Genomic DNA, 14,290 nt, shown 5'->3' with positions numbered 1-14,290 from the left:
TCCCTGCCCTTCAATGGGAATCACTGCCCTGCCCTGTCTTCCTATACCGAAGATCAGTTTTGCCTCTTTTTATTATATTGTATGTACTCTTTTGTGTCTTGCTGCTTTTACTCAACATTATGAGACAGAAATAATACAGGGTGGCCACAGGAGAATTAAATTCCAGTCAGTAGTTTCACATGACTAGAGGCTATGGACTTATAAGACCCTGAAAACCAGGATGTGGGTCAAGCTGGCTAAGATCAACTGGACCCAACATGGCACTGGATGTGACCAGGTTTCTCCTAGGACCTCAATATACACTCATTAACATCCTAAACACACACCCACTAGTGTCTCGACGGTTCCAAGAACACCCAGATTTGGTGTAAAAATGGGTGGCACCACAGTTCCAAGAAATCTCCACCTTTTTCCAGGAATTTTCATGAATGTTCCACCCCTTGGTTAAAGAAACCCATAGAGGTAGCAACCTCAAACCCCTTTACAGGTGACTTTTGAGTACGCTCACATTCCCTTGAGTGTGTACTTTTCCCTTCACAATAAATCACTGTGCTTTCACTCTTTTCTGACTTATCCTTGAATTCCTTCTCACAATAGTTTCAAGAGCCTGGACACTAGCTAGGGTTGAGGTCCCATTGGTTTTTGGGGATCTCTCCCAGCCCACTGGTATCAATTATATTTGTGAGGTTGATTCATGTTGAGTGTTGCATGTATGTTTATTGTTGTTGTGGCACAGTATTTCATTGCACGAATATGCCACAATTTATTCATTCTGTTCATGGACATTTAGGTTGTTTCAAGTTTTGGGCCATTATGGATGGTACTGCATGAACGAACATTCTAGTACAAGTCTCTTGGTGAGCACAGGATGTGCATGTTCAGTTTGAGCAGCTCCTCCTATGAGTTGTCCGGGGCAGTTTAACAATTACTCTTGGCTGGGCATGGTGGCTCACGCCTGCAATCCCAGCACTTTGGGAGGCTGAGGCGGGTGGATCGTGAGGTCAGGAGTTCAAAAACATCCTGGCCAACATGGTGAAACCCCATCTCTACTAAAAAAAATACAAAACTAGCTGGGCGTGGTGGTGGGCACCTGTAATCGCAGCCACTCAGGAGGCTGAGGCAGGAGAATGGTTTGAACCCAGGAGTCGGAGGTTGCAGTGAGCCAAGATTGCGCCACCGCACTCCCGCCTGGCAACAGAGTGAGATTCCACCTCAATAAAACAAACAAAAACCAATTACACTCTCACCAGCAGTGTGTGGAAGTTTGGTTGTTCCGTGTTTGGCCAACTCTTGGTGGTGTTTCATTCTAACCATTCTAGTGGGTGTCTGGATACTATTTCATTGTGGTTTAAGTTTTCATTTCCCTGATGACTAATGAGAATGAGCACTTTCTTTTTTCTTTTTTCTTTTTTTTTTTTTTTTGAGATGGAGTCTAGCTCTGTCGCCCAAACTGGAGTGCAGTGGCTGGATCTCAGCTCACTGCAAGCTCCACCTTTCGGGTTCACGCCATTCTCCTGTCTCAGCCTCCCGAGAAGCTGGGACTATAGGCGCCCACCACCTCGCCCGGCTAGTTTTTTGTATTTTTTAGTAGAGACGGGGTTTCACCGGGTTAGCCAGGATGGTCTCGATCTCCTGACCTTGTGATCCGCCTGTCTTGGCCTCCCAAAGTGCTGGGATTACAGGCTTGAGCCACCGTGCCTGGCTTCTTTTTTTTTTTTTTTTTTTTTTCTGAGACGGAGTCTTGCACTGTCGCTGAGGCTGGAGTCCAGTGGTGCGATCTTGGCTCACTGCAACCTCCGCCTCCCGGGTTCACGCCATTCTCCTGCCTCAGCCTCCCGAGTAGCTGGGACTACATGCGCCCACCACCACGCCTGGCTCATTTTGTGTATTTTTAGTAGAGATGGGGTTTCACCATGTTAGCCAGGATGGTCTCAATCTCCTGACCTCATGATCTGCCCACCTCGGCCTCCCAGAGTGTTGGGATTACAGGTGTGAGCCACCACGCCCGGCCTCACTTTCATATCTTTCAGATATTCTCTTTCATAAAGTATGTTCGGTGTTTTGCCAGTTATTCTATTGGGTTGTCTTATTTCTTTGTAATTACATTTTTACATAAATTTTTTAATGTATGTAAAAATGAATGCATGCATGCTCATGATTAAAAAATTGAACAAGTTGGCCAGGTGTGGTGGCTCACGCCTGTAATCCCAGCACTTTGGGAGGCTGAGTCTGGTGGATCACCTGAGGTCAGGAGTTTTGAGACCAGCCTGGCCAACATGGTGAAACTCTGTCTCTACTAAAAATACAAAAAATTAGCTGGGCATGGTGGCGGGCACCTGTAATCTAGCCTGGGCAATGAGAGTGAAACTCCGTCTAAAAAAAAAAAGAAAAAAAATGAACGAGTTACAGAACTATTTTTTTGTATTTTTTTTTTTCCAGGGAGATTCTGTGCACAAAGAAACATATATAAAATGTATATAATCCACAACTATTCTTTTTTACACAAATACAGTTTTACACAATACACTTGACAAACCTTGAAGACCATTCATATCGATTCATAAAAATCTGTTTCAATTTCTTTTTACAATTGCACAGCACGGTATTCCATTCATGAGTCCAACATATGAGACTTTAATATACTGAGGGGTACAGAGGGTGATGCCAGTTGTTTGCTTCTACAAACATGCCACAGGAATTCATCTTACACATAGACTCGCCCATCTACACAAAGATGTTTGCATCTGGGATTCCAAAGAGAGGAAGTCCTGGGTCAAGGGGTATATGAACTTACATGTTTGTGACTCGTGTTGCCAACTTACTCTGCAAACAGTACAACAAATGTGAAATTGTACCAATCTGGTTTGCCCTGCAAACACAGGGTACTTGTATCACCAAATCTTTACCCATCTGCTAGGTGAAGAATGGTATTTAGGCTGGATGCAGTGGCTCACACCTGTAATCCCAGCACTTTGGGAGGCCAAGGTAGGCAGATCACCTGAGGTCAGGAATTCGAGACCAGCCTGGCCAACATGGTGAAACTCCATCTCTATTAAAAATACAAAACTTAGCCAGGCGTGGTGGTTGGTGCCTGTAATCCCAGCTACTCGGGAGGCTAAGGCACGAGAATCACTTGAACCCGGGAGGTGGAGGTTGCAGTGAGCCAAGATTGCACCAGCCTGGGTGACAGGGCGAGACTCTTGTCTCAAAAAAAAAAAAAAAAAAAAAGTATTTCCTTATATGTTAAATTTGTATTCACTCCTTTCTGAATGTAGCTAAGCATCTTTTCACATATTCGAATAAAGCCTCTACTTTAATTTGTTGTTGTTGTTGTTGTTGAGATAGGTTCTCTGTTGCCCAGGCTGGAGTGCAGTGGCATGATCTTGGCTCGCTACAGCCTCCACCTCCCAGGTTCAAGCGACTCTTCTGCCTCAGCCTCCCAAATAGCTGGGACTACAGGTGCCCGCCACCACACCCAGCTAATTTTTGTATTTTTAGTAGAGACTTGCCCGTGCCAGGGCTGAGCCTGTACTTTAAATGGGCTATATTTCCTGTGATGAGGGCTTAGCTGGAAACAGCTCCTGAAGATTTGGTTTTTGCCTGAGGGAGACACAAAACAGACCCTGTACATGGGACGTTCTGCATCACTACACAACTTGTAGAGGAGATTTTCTGCTCCTAGGCCTTCAGTGAAATCAGAGAGAGGCAAAAACAGAAAACAAACACAAATTCTGTTGAACCAGTTGAACAGGAAGAAACCTTCCAACTCTAGTCTAGGGGCCAGGCACAGTGGCTCACACCTATAATCCCAGCACTTTAGGAGGCTGAGGCGGGCGGATCATCTGAGGTCACGAGTTCGAGACCAGTCTGGCTAACACAGTGAAACCCCATTTCTACTAAAAATACAAAAAAAATTAGCTGGGTGTGGTGGCGCATGCTTGTAATCCCAGCTACTTGGGAGGCTGGGGCAGAGGAATTACTTGAAAATGGGAGGCAGAGGTTGCAGTGAGCTGAGATCAAGCCATTGCACTCCAGCTTGGGCAACAAAAGCGAAACTCCGTCTCAAAAAAAAAAAAAAAAAAAAAGAAGAAGAAAAAAGAAATCAAGTCTAGGCCGGGTGTGGTGGCTCATGCCTGTAATCCCAGCACTTTGGGAGGCCGTGGTGGGTGGATCACCTGAGGTTAGGAGTTTGAGACTAGCCTGGTCAACATGATGAAACCCCATCTCTACTAAAAAATACAAAAAGTTAGCTGGACGTGGTGGCACATGCCTGTAATCGCAACTACTTGGGAGGCTGAAGCAGGGGAGTTGCTTGAACCTAGGAGGCAGAGGTTGCAATGAGCCAAGATCATGCCGTTGCACTCCAGCCTGGGCAATAAGAGCAAAACTCCATCTCAAAAAAAAAAAAAAAAAAAAAGAAAGAAATCAAGTCTAATCTCATATTTTAGAGATTATTTTTGTATAAAGCTGAGGCATACAGAGGGGAAATGACTTACAGAAGACCACATATCGCTTCTGTTGAGAAATAGATGAAGATTCTTGATAAGAATGGAATTATTTTTGTTAACTGCTAGCATCTCTGTTAAGTATTTTAATGAACCAGGTGCGGTAGCTCATGCCTGTAATCCCAGCACTTTGAGGGGCCAAGGTGAGAGGATCACTTGAGTTCAAGACTAGCCTAAGCAATATAGTGAGACCACTGCCATCACCCCCAAATCTTTACAAAAAAAAATAATAATAATTAACCAGGTGTGGTGGCCAGCAGCTGTAATCTCAGCTACTTGGGAGGCTGAGGCATAAGGATCACTTGAGCCAAGGAGTTCGAGGCTGCAATGAGTTATAACAGGGCTACTGCACTCCAGCCTGGACAACAGAGCAAGACCTTGTCTCTCTCTCTAAACAAAAATTTTAATATATGATTTAATTGTTCTGTTTCTTTTAGCAAGGGTATAGTTTTACACAAGCTATACCAGTAACTAAAGCACAGGCAATGCAAACAAGTATAAAAGAACATTTCAGGACTGTAAGCCAAAAATAAAATTTTAGGCCAGGTGTCCTGGCGCATGCCTGTAATCCTAACAGTTTGGGAGACTGAGGTGGGAGGATCACATGAGCTCAGGAGTTCGAGACCAGCCTGGGCAACATAGTGAGACCTCATCTGTATAAATTTAAATAATAATAATAATTTAAAAAGTTAAAAAAATAAAATTCTAAGCCCCCCAACCAACTGAATGGACCCTCCCTCTTGGCCAAGGGCATTACAAAGTTAACCTGAAAAACTAGTTCAGGCCATGACGGTGGGGGTTGGAAATGCCTCACTATATATAATCCCTCCTCCTGTTGGAATTTAGGCACAGCTGATCAGAACTAACATTGAAACAGAGATCTTAAGACTGACGAAGAAACAGACTTTTTGTCATAAGATACCAAATTCCAGCCTGACTCTAGTCTAGCATCACATGACAGATAGCAGGCCCCGAGAGAAATCAGAGTATATTTCTTTTTTTTTTGAGACAAGATCTTGCTCTGTCTCCCTGGCTGGAGTGCAGTGATGGGATGATCAGCCTCAACCTCGCGGGCTCGAGCAGTCCTCTCGCTTCAACCCCCTCGAGGAGCTGAGACTACAGGGATGCGCCACCATGCCCAGCCAATTTTTAAATTTTTGTGGACAGGGTCTCATTGTGTCTCCCAGGCTGGTCTCAAACTGGCCTCAAGCTATCCTCCTGCCTTGGCCCCCCAATGTGCTGGGATTGTAAGTGTGAGCAGTCGTACCTGGTCCAAAGTGTATTTATTTGACATATTTTGAAACGGCCCTGCAAAGCTGTCCCCTGTGAGGAAAATCTACATTCTGTTGAGAATCCCCTTTTCTATTCAGGTGTTTTTCTTGATACAAGAGATAATTTACTAAGAATCTGGCCCCTTTTTTAGCTCTGTTAGGAGCTCTGAGGCTGCGCATGGTGGCTCAAGCCTGTAATCCCAGCACTTTGGGAAGCCGAGGTGTGTGGATCACCTGAGGTCAGGAGCTCGAGACCAGCCTGGCCAACATGATGAAACCCTGTCTCTACTAAAAATACAAAAAATTAGTTGGATGTGGTGGTGGGCACCTGTAATCCCAGCTATTCAGGAAGCTGAGGCAGGAGAATCGCTTGAACCTGGGAGGCGGAGGTTGCAATGAGCTGAGGTTGCAATGAGCTGAGATTGCGCCATTGCACTCCAGCCTGGGTGACAAGCGTGAAACTCCATCTCAGAAAGAAAAAACTCCTAAGCCTGCTACCTGGAAGCTTCACGTGCATGATGAAACTGAGGTCTCCACAACCCCTTAACTGACACATTCCTTTCTATTGGCTCCAGGTCTTTAGATAATAACTCTGCCAACTAATTGCCAGAGAAAAATTTTGCATCTGCCTATGACCTGGAAGCACCCCTCCCCCAACCTCATGACCTTATTTCAGTTGTCCCACCTTTCCAGACTGAACCAATGTACATCTTACATGTATTCATTGATGTTTTGTCTCCCTCAAATGTAAAAAACAAACTGTAACCCAACCACCTTGGGACATGTTCTCTGAATCCCCTGGGGCTGTGTCCTGGGCCATTGGTCACTCATATTTGGATCAGAATAAATCTCTTCAAATATTTCACAGAGTTTGAATATTTGACTCTTTTTGTCAACAGGACCCTCTAAATTTGTCAAGGGGTAAGTTAAGCCCTGGAGACTGGATCATGTAGCATGTTTGCAACTTCTGCTTCGTAGACTGTAGATTAACCCCCTTCCTCACTGTTTTTGTTCTGCAGACGACTAGGAAAGACCTCCTTCCCTTCCAATCACTAACATCTTTGTTATAGATTAACTGCCTTCTTTATTGTCCTGTACCTAAGTCACACCAGATGCCACAAAGACTCTGGCTGTCACACCTTCACTGTGGAATGTTAAATAAACCTTTTCTAAAGAAAAAAAAAAAAAAAAGCACGTTGACGAATCAGATTATTGTAACTGTGCATTAAGCCTGCTACAGAAAGATGTTGAGAATCTGTTAAGCTTTCCTAAACTATTTCTCTATAAACCATCCCCAAACTTCTACCCTCCATACAGTGACTTCCATTCTTTGGGATCTGTGCTTCTCAGGTGGCCATCCTCAAACTTTGAGCTTGAATAAACTCTCTTTAGATTCCAATCCTTTGATTGATTTGCACTGACAAAAGCGTGGGGACTGCGCATTATGCGGTGAGGAGCCCTCCACTCTTCATTTTTTGAGAAAGACTTTAAAATGAGTGCAAAGATTATTGGGTGTGTAAGGGAGGAAAAAAAAAAAAAAACTCCTTATCTCTCTACCCTTTTAAACTCTTGGCTGGGGTCCCTATAACAAAGACAAACTAGGCCAGGCGCGGTGGCTCATGCCTGTAATCCCAGCACTTTGGGAGGCCGAGGTGGGTGGATCACCTGAGGTCAGGAGTTCCAGACCAGCCGGGCCAACATGGTGAAACCCCGTCTCTACTAAAAATACAAAAATTAGCTGGGTGTGATGGTGGGCACCTGTAATCCCAGCTACTCGGGAGGCTGAGGCACGAGAATTGCTTGAACCCGGGAGGTGAGGTTGTAGTGAGCTGAGATCACACCACTGCACTCCAGCCTGGGTGACAGAGGGAGAGTCCATCTCAAAAACAAAACAAAAAAACACAAATTAATAAGAGAAAAACAAATAGAAGTTTATTAACATGTACATCTCATATATACATAAGAGAAACTTGGGAAAGAGTAACTCGAAGAGGTAGCTTAGGATGTGGTTTCACATAGTACCTTCGACAAAGAATAATACCTTTGGCCGGCCGTGGTGGCTCATGCCTACAATCCCAGCACTTTGAGAGGCCAAGGTGGGTGGATCACTTGCAGTCAAGAGTTCAAGACCAGCCTGGCCAACGTGGCAAAACTCTGTCTTTACTAAAAATACAAAAATCAGTCGGGCATGGTGGTGGGCCCCTGTAATTCCAGCTACTCAGGAGACTAAGGCAGAATTGCTTAAACCAAGTGGAGGTTGCAGTGAGCTGAGATTGCACCACTGCACTCTAGTCTGGGAGACAGAGCGAGACTCCATCTAAAAAAATAAAAAAGAACAATACTTTTGTAGAGAAATGACAGGACAAAGGAAAGCAGTTTGCAGCTTCCAAGGGTGGCAAACTGTGGGAAGGTTTACACATGGGAAGAAACTTTAAATAGAGTAAGGTTTGTTTATAGATTCCTTTGCTGCCCTCTCTGGGCTAAGAAAAGTCTAGCGTGTCCAGTAAAACTGAATGTACACCTGCCCTTTAGGCAGAAAAGGGGGAGGATAAAGAGAACTTTTCCTGCATTTGTTGCTTCTTAATTGCCTTTAGCTGAAAATAATTTTTATGTCGAAGAGGCATATTTTGCGGTGATATATTCTGGTTTTTTCTTTTTTTTTTTTTTGAGACAGAGTCTCGCTCTGTCACCCAGGCTGGAGTGCAATGGCACGATCTCGGCTCACTGCAACCTCTGCCTCCCAGGTTCAAGCGATTCTCCTGCCTCAGCCTCCTGAGTAACTGGGATTACAGGCACCCAAAACCGTGTCTGGCTAATTTTTGTATTTTTAGTAGAGATGGGGTTTTGCCATGTTGACCAGGATGGTTTCAAACTCCTGACCTCAGGTGAACTGCCCGCCTGGGCCTCCCACAAGTGCTGGGATTAAAGATGTGAGCCACCACACCCAGGCCTAAAGAAAAGCAGAATAGTTTTCTTTAGGTGTCTTCACTGAACAAGTAGGTATCTTCTGGCATACCCTTCTGGGTTATCTTGTCTTTTGGGGTCTTATTTTTATCATTAAGCTATCTAGAGTTCTAGTGGAGCATTGTATATATACTATCATTAATGAGTTAAACAAAACCTTTGACATACGTTCATTTTATATTTGTGTGAGAGTCATAATTTTACTTTTTTTTTTTCTTTAAAGGGTTTTTTTTTTTTTTTTTTTTTTGAGACTGCTCATTCTGTCGCCCAGGCTGGAGTGCAGTGGCGTGATCTCAGCTCACTGCAACCTTCGCCTCCAGGGTTCATGATTCTCCTGCCTCAGCCTCTCGAGTAGCTGCTGGGATTACAGGCATGCACCACCACATCCGGCTAATTTATGTGTTTTTAATAGAGACTGGGTTTCACCATTGTTGGCCAAGCTGGTCTCGAACTCCTGACCTTAAGTGATCAGCCCGCCTTGGCTTCCCAAAGTGCTGGGATTACAGGCGTGAGCCACCGCGCCTGGCCTTAAAAAAACATTTTCCTACTTTCAAACATCTTAGGGCTTACTATATGGAAGGGACCGTCGATGCTCTAGTGTCCTTCAAGGAGGAGGCCGGGGGCTCCGCGGACCTCAGGAGTCAGGCCTCCAATCCCCAGTTCAGGGCGCTTCCCTCTTTTCCCCAGTGCTTTCTGGCTCGGCAATTTCCACTCCCGCTCCCGTACTTTCCCATTTCCTTAGGTCACATCCCCGCACCTAGTACAGGCCACACCTGGAGCTGCCCCTGAGCCACTGCCGCGGGTTTCGCAGCCTAACAGCGTGGCTTGGATCCTGCGGCAGCCCGTAGCCACTATCCTTTCTCCTTCCGGACTTCAGTTTGGCTGTATCTCTGTCTTAGCGAGAGGGGCCGTGACTAAAAGCTGCCTTTTCCGCAATGAACTGCCAGTTTGCAGGAGCCTCAGGGTCCCGCAAACCGCCTCGAGCGCCCCTCTCCGCGGGAGCAGCGCGGCCGGAACTGCGCAGGTGCGGCGTCACTGACCTCGCCGGGTTCACTTCCGGGGCTCGCGCGGCCCCGCTATTCAGTCAAGGCTCCGGACTCCGGCATCTGCTCGGCGGCAGCCTCCTTCAGACCTGCCTGGCGGGACCCAGGGGACCGAGCCGAGCCGCGGGGCCCGCTCCGGCCCGGCCATGAGCGCGGCCGCATGATGTGTCCCTGCCTCGGCCGCTGCAGTCGCCGCCGCCGCCGCCGCAGGCCGGGAGGAGCCGCAGCGCCGGGCGACCCCGCCCGGGCCTCGGGTGAGTGCGGCGGGCTGGGCCCGGCGGGCTGCTCACTCCCGGGTCTCCCGGCCACTCCCGACCCTCGGCCTGTCCTATCCTTCCGTCGGTCCCGCCGCTCTCTCTCCTCCACCCGGCCGCGCACCTGCGACCTTCTGGAGTTCCTAGGGGCACCTCGGTTCCCGCACCTGACTTCCCTTCCAGGTGCCCCCTTGTCATTCCTTAGTTACTCTCTTGGGATAGGGCCCAGATTGCAGCCCCAGCTTTTTGCCTGACCTTGGGCGTGACACTCAGCTCTCCGAGCGCTGGTTTTCTGTGTGGCTAATGACGGGGTGGTGGCAACAGAGCAGCTATAAACCCTGTGTAAGCTGTAAAGAGTTTTTTTATAGGCATGTATTACAATGAACAGTCTCGCACCTCGCGTTGTGGCTTCTCTTCCTCTTAAGTTGTAAACTTTTTTATTCTCTGCCCACCTTCCTAGTTATCTTCCCTCCTGCTCCACGTCAGTCACCTTTGGGTGTTAGTTGCCTGAAAGGGCATCTGGGACAGTCAGGTCAGCTTTGAGGGCAGTAAGGCTCACTCCCCTGGTGTGGTTCCTTCTGCAACTGAGTCACACTTGGTTAGATAGACACACTCTTTATTAGCTTATGAATAACCAGTTTATTGTGGCAGTTAAATTGGAGTGTAAGAAGCAGTGTTGATGCGGCTCCTTGCCTTGTAGCTTCTTTTATTGTCTGGGCTGTATACAATGCTGGTCATATCGCTGCTGCAATGTTGCATTTGCAATCTGCTTAGTGTATGCACTTAAGCGCACGTATTCATCTGTGTTACTGTTACTGTTCCCAGCGGTTTAGAGATTTAGGTCAATGTGTATTAATATTTCTTTCTGAACTCTTCACCTCACAGATGAAGAATCTCTTTTTTGTTATGTTTTTACAGTGTTGACATACCTGAAATCACCTTTTAGTCACTTTGTGGCCTGGCAGGCAGGCACGCGGTGGCTCATGCCTGTAATCCCAGCGCTTTGGGAGGCTGAGGCAGGAGGATCGCTTGAGCCCAGGAATTGGAGAGCAGCCTGGGCAACATAGTGAGACTCCTATCTCTACCAAAAAAATTTAAAAATTAGCCGGGTATGGTGGTGCACGCCTGAGGTCTCAGCTGCTTGGGAGGCTGAGGTGGGAGGATCACTTGAGATTGAGATCATGGCACAGCACTGCAGCCTGGGCAACAGAATGAGATCCCCATCTCAAAAAAAAAAAAAAAAAATCACTTTGTTAAATTTGCTTGTTAAAAGTCAGAACTTGAGGCCGGGCGCGGTGGCTCAAGCCTGTAATCCCAGCACTTTGGGAGGCCGAGACGGGCGGATCACGAGGTCAGGAGATCGAGACCATCCTGGCTAACATGATGAAACCCCGTCTCTACTAAAAAATACAAAAAACTAGCCGGGCGAGGTGGCGGGCGCCTGTAGTCCCAGCTACTCGGAGGCTGAGGCAGGAGAATGGCATAAAACCCAGGAGGTGGAGCTTGCAGTGAGCTGAGAACTGGCCACTGCACTCCAGCCCGGGCAACAGGGCGAGACTCCGTCTCAAAAAAAAAAAAAAAAAAAAGTCAGAACTTGGTTAAAGTGAAAGGCTGTTGGGATATTTGAAATATGGAATGGAACAGAAGTATTAACTAAATTGCAGTTCTTGAACATTCTGGAAAATAGAAGGTTAGGGGCCCACACTGACTTCTGATTTGAGAGTTGAAGAAGAAGAAGACTATTTGAAAAGGTAATTCCTAAAGGATTCACTAAATAACAATGGGAACTCTTCTGCTACCATTGGCTCAGAGCCTGCCTCAGTTGACAAATTAATGAATTGAAACTTTACAGCCCTGCTAACCAATGAACTGTAAAAAGCAAATCCTCTTCAAGAACAGAAAAGTATTAGCATGAATAGAATGGCCCTTTCAGTGAGAAAGAAAGCACTGAAATGAACTTTATATAAGAACAATCTTGATTCAGTCTAAAGTATGAACGTACTTTTACATTCTTACTGAAACTTACCTGCTGGCTTGGATGCTTTGTTGATATAAATAATACCATCTTTGTTAAATTAACAAAGGAAATGGGTCTAGAAATAAGTTCACATAGGAAGTTAATGTTTGAGATGAACATTGAGTAGTTTTCCTGATTGGACAACTATACAAGATAATTTTACTAAAGCTGCTTTTTGGGGTATGTTTCTTTAAAATAATATTTTAACTTAAGAAGTACTTTTTTTTTTTGAAACGGAGTTTCGCTCTTGTTGCCCAGGCTGGAGTGCAATGGCTCCATCTTGGTTCACTGCAACCTCCACTTCGTGAGTTCAAGCGAGTCTCCTGCCTCAGCCTCCTGAGTAGCTGGGATTACAGGCATGCGCCACCACGCCTGGCTAATTTTGTATTTTTAGTAGAGATGCGATTTCTCCATGTTGGGTCAGGCTGGTCTCCAACTCCTGACCTCTGGTGATCCGCCTGCCTCAGCCTCCCAAAATGGTGGGATTACAGGCGTGAGCCACTGTGTCTGACCCGTTTTTTTTCAAACCCTAGAGCAGAACCTAAAGTCAAAACTGTCATTTTCACTGGAAGTTCTTATTCCCAAAGTTAGTCTCCAGGGTCAGTGTTAACAACTTGCTGTGTGACCCTTCGGTTGTAACATCTGAGAAGAGTTTAGTTGGACTGTGCCAGTTAGCTAGCTATAAAGTTGAGAGGGAATAGTGCCAGTCCACACAGGACTGCCCTCACTTGTGATACCAACTGCAAGTTGTCTCTTTTTTTGGTGGGGGGTGTAGGTGGTGGTTCCCAAGACTACCCTTGGGTGGAATCCAGGGAAGTACCAGATGGGGAAGTACCAAAGGCACGATTGTCCTCTCCCTATGGAGTCAGAACACGTTACTTTTTTGGCATTGATGTGTGACAGTATGCATGGAGTATTGCCAGCCTGGGGAGCTCACCTGAGCCTTGGTGGTCAGTTGTTATTTAGGCTCCATTATGCAGTCATGATTATTGACTGATTGATTGCCCACATGGTTGATCTTAGTTCCCAGATAGACTGATATCCTATGACAAATAGCTCCCACCTCACCCTATGTCGTATTATTAGCTGAGGACAAAGGTCAGACCTCTTTTTGGGTAAGATTAAATAAGGTTAAATTGTTTTTTGTTTGTTTGCTTTCAGACAGGGTCTTGCTCTTTTGCCCAGGCTGGAGTGCAGTGGCACAGTCATGGCTCACTACAGCCTTGGTCTCCTGGGCTCAAGTGGTTCTTTGTGCCTCAGCCTCCCAGTTAACAGGGACCACAGGTGTACGCCACCATGCCTAGCCTATTGTTTGTAGAGATAGGGTCTCACTGTGTTGCCCAGGCTGGTCTGAAACCTCTGGGCCCAGGCAATCCGCCTGCCTCGGCCTGGGATTCCAGGCATGTTCCACTGTGCCTGGCCTGGTGAAATCATTGACTACATATCCTACTTCTTTCCTGGTCCCTTCCTACTTGTAAATACTGTGTGCTAATGTGCTTTGCCATTGACAAATGACTGTCCCTTCTAGAACATGGAGGAGACACAGGCCACAGGGAGAGCTCTCAAGCTTAGTTTCCTTCTAACTAAAATGTCTTTGAGTATCTATCCATCAGTCATTTTCTTCTGCTTTGCCTCTGAGGAAGAGACAGTCCCTCTTTCCTGATGTTAACTCTTGTGTCTGCTTTGGTCTGCTTGTTATGGGTCTGTGAATTATCGTTTACTATCTCTTGCCTTTTTGATTGTTTTTTCCATTTGCTGGTTTCTTCGCTTCTATTTACAAACATATCCTTGTCTTGGTAATCTTAGCCCTGTTTGCTACTGAGTTCCATTCCATTCCATTCCTTTCTCTTTTTTTTTTTTTGAAATGGAGTATCGCTCTGTTGCCCAGGCTGGAGTGCGACGGCATGGTCTTGGCTCACTGCAAGCTCCGCCTCCCAGGTTCAAGCGATTCTCCTGCCTCAGCCTCCCAAGTAGCTGGGATTACAGACATCTGCCATCATGCCCAGCTAATTTTTGTATTTTTGTAGAGACGAGTTTTTACCGAGTTGGCCAGGCTGGTCTTGAACTCCTGACCTCAGCTGATCCGCCTGCCTTGGCCTCCCAAAGTTCTGGGACTACAGGCATGAGCCACCGCGCCCAGCCTCCATTCCATGCTTGAAAACCATTTCAGGAGAATCCTATTAATCCTCTAATCAAACCCAGACTCTGCATGGGGCCCAGACAGTGCCTGATTTTG

General features: G+C 46.3%; 1 protein-coding gene across 2 annotated transcripts in view; it reads left to right on the top strand.

Annotated features, from left to right (window-relative positions):
- Positions 1-9,599: 9,599 nt before the first annotated feature.
- The window catches only part of ZDHHC7 (zinc finger DHHC-type palmitoyltransferase 7), a 41,116-nt gene continuing 36,425 nt past the window's right edge, over positions 9,600-14,290 (top strand). Inside the window, exon 1 of one of the 2 annotated variants that reach the window (XM_023226808.2) lies at positions 9,600-10,037. The gene's annotated coding sequence lies outside the window, so the exon portion shown is untranslated. Of the gene's footprint in view, positions 10,038-10,087; positions 10,221-14,290 lie in introns of those variants that run through there. The other variant, XM_023226809.1, reaches the window with a different exon arrangement.

Source organism: Piliocolobus tephrosceles, chromosome 17 (assembly GCF_002776525.5).
Source record: "Piliocolobus tephrosceles isolate RC106 chromosome 17, ASM277652v3, whole genome shotgun sequence".
Taxonomy (NCBI): domain Eukaryota; kingdom Metazoa; phylum Chordata; class Mammalia; order Primates; family Cercopithecidae; genus Piliocolobus; species Piliocolobus tephrosceles.
Note: the sequence above shows the minus strand (reverse complement) of the source record. Positions and strands in the feature narration are given on the sequence as shown.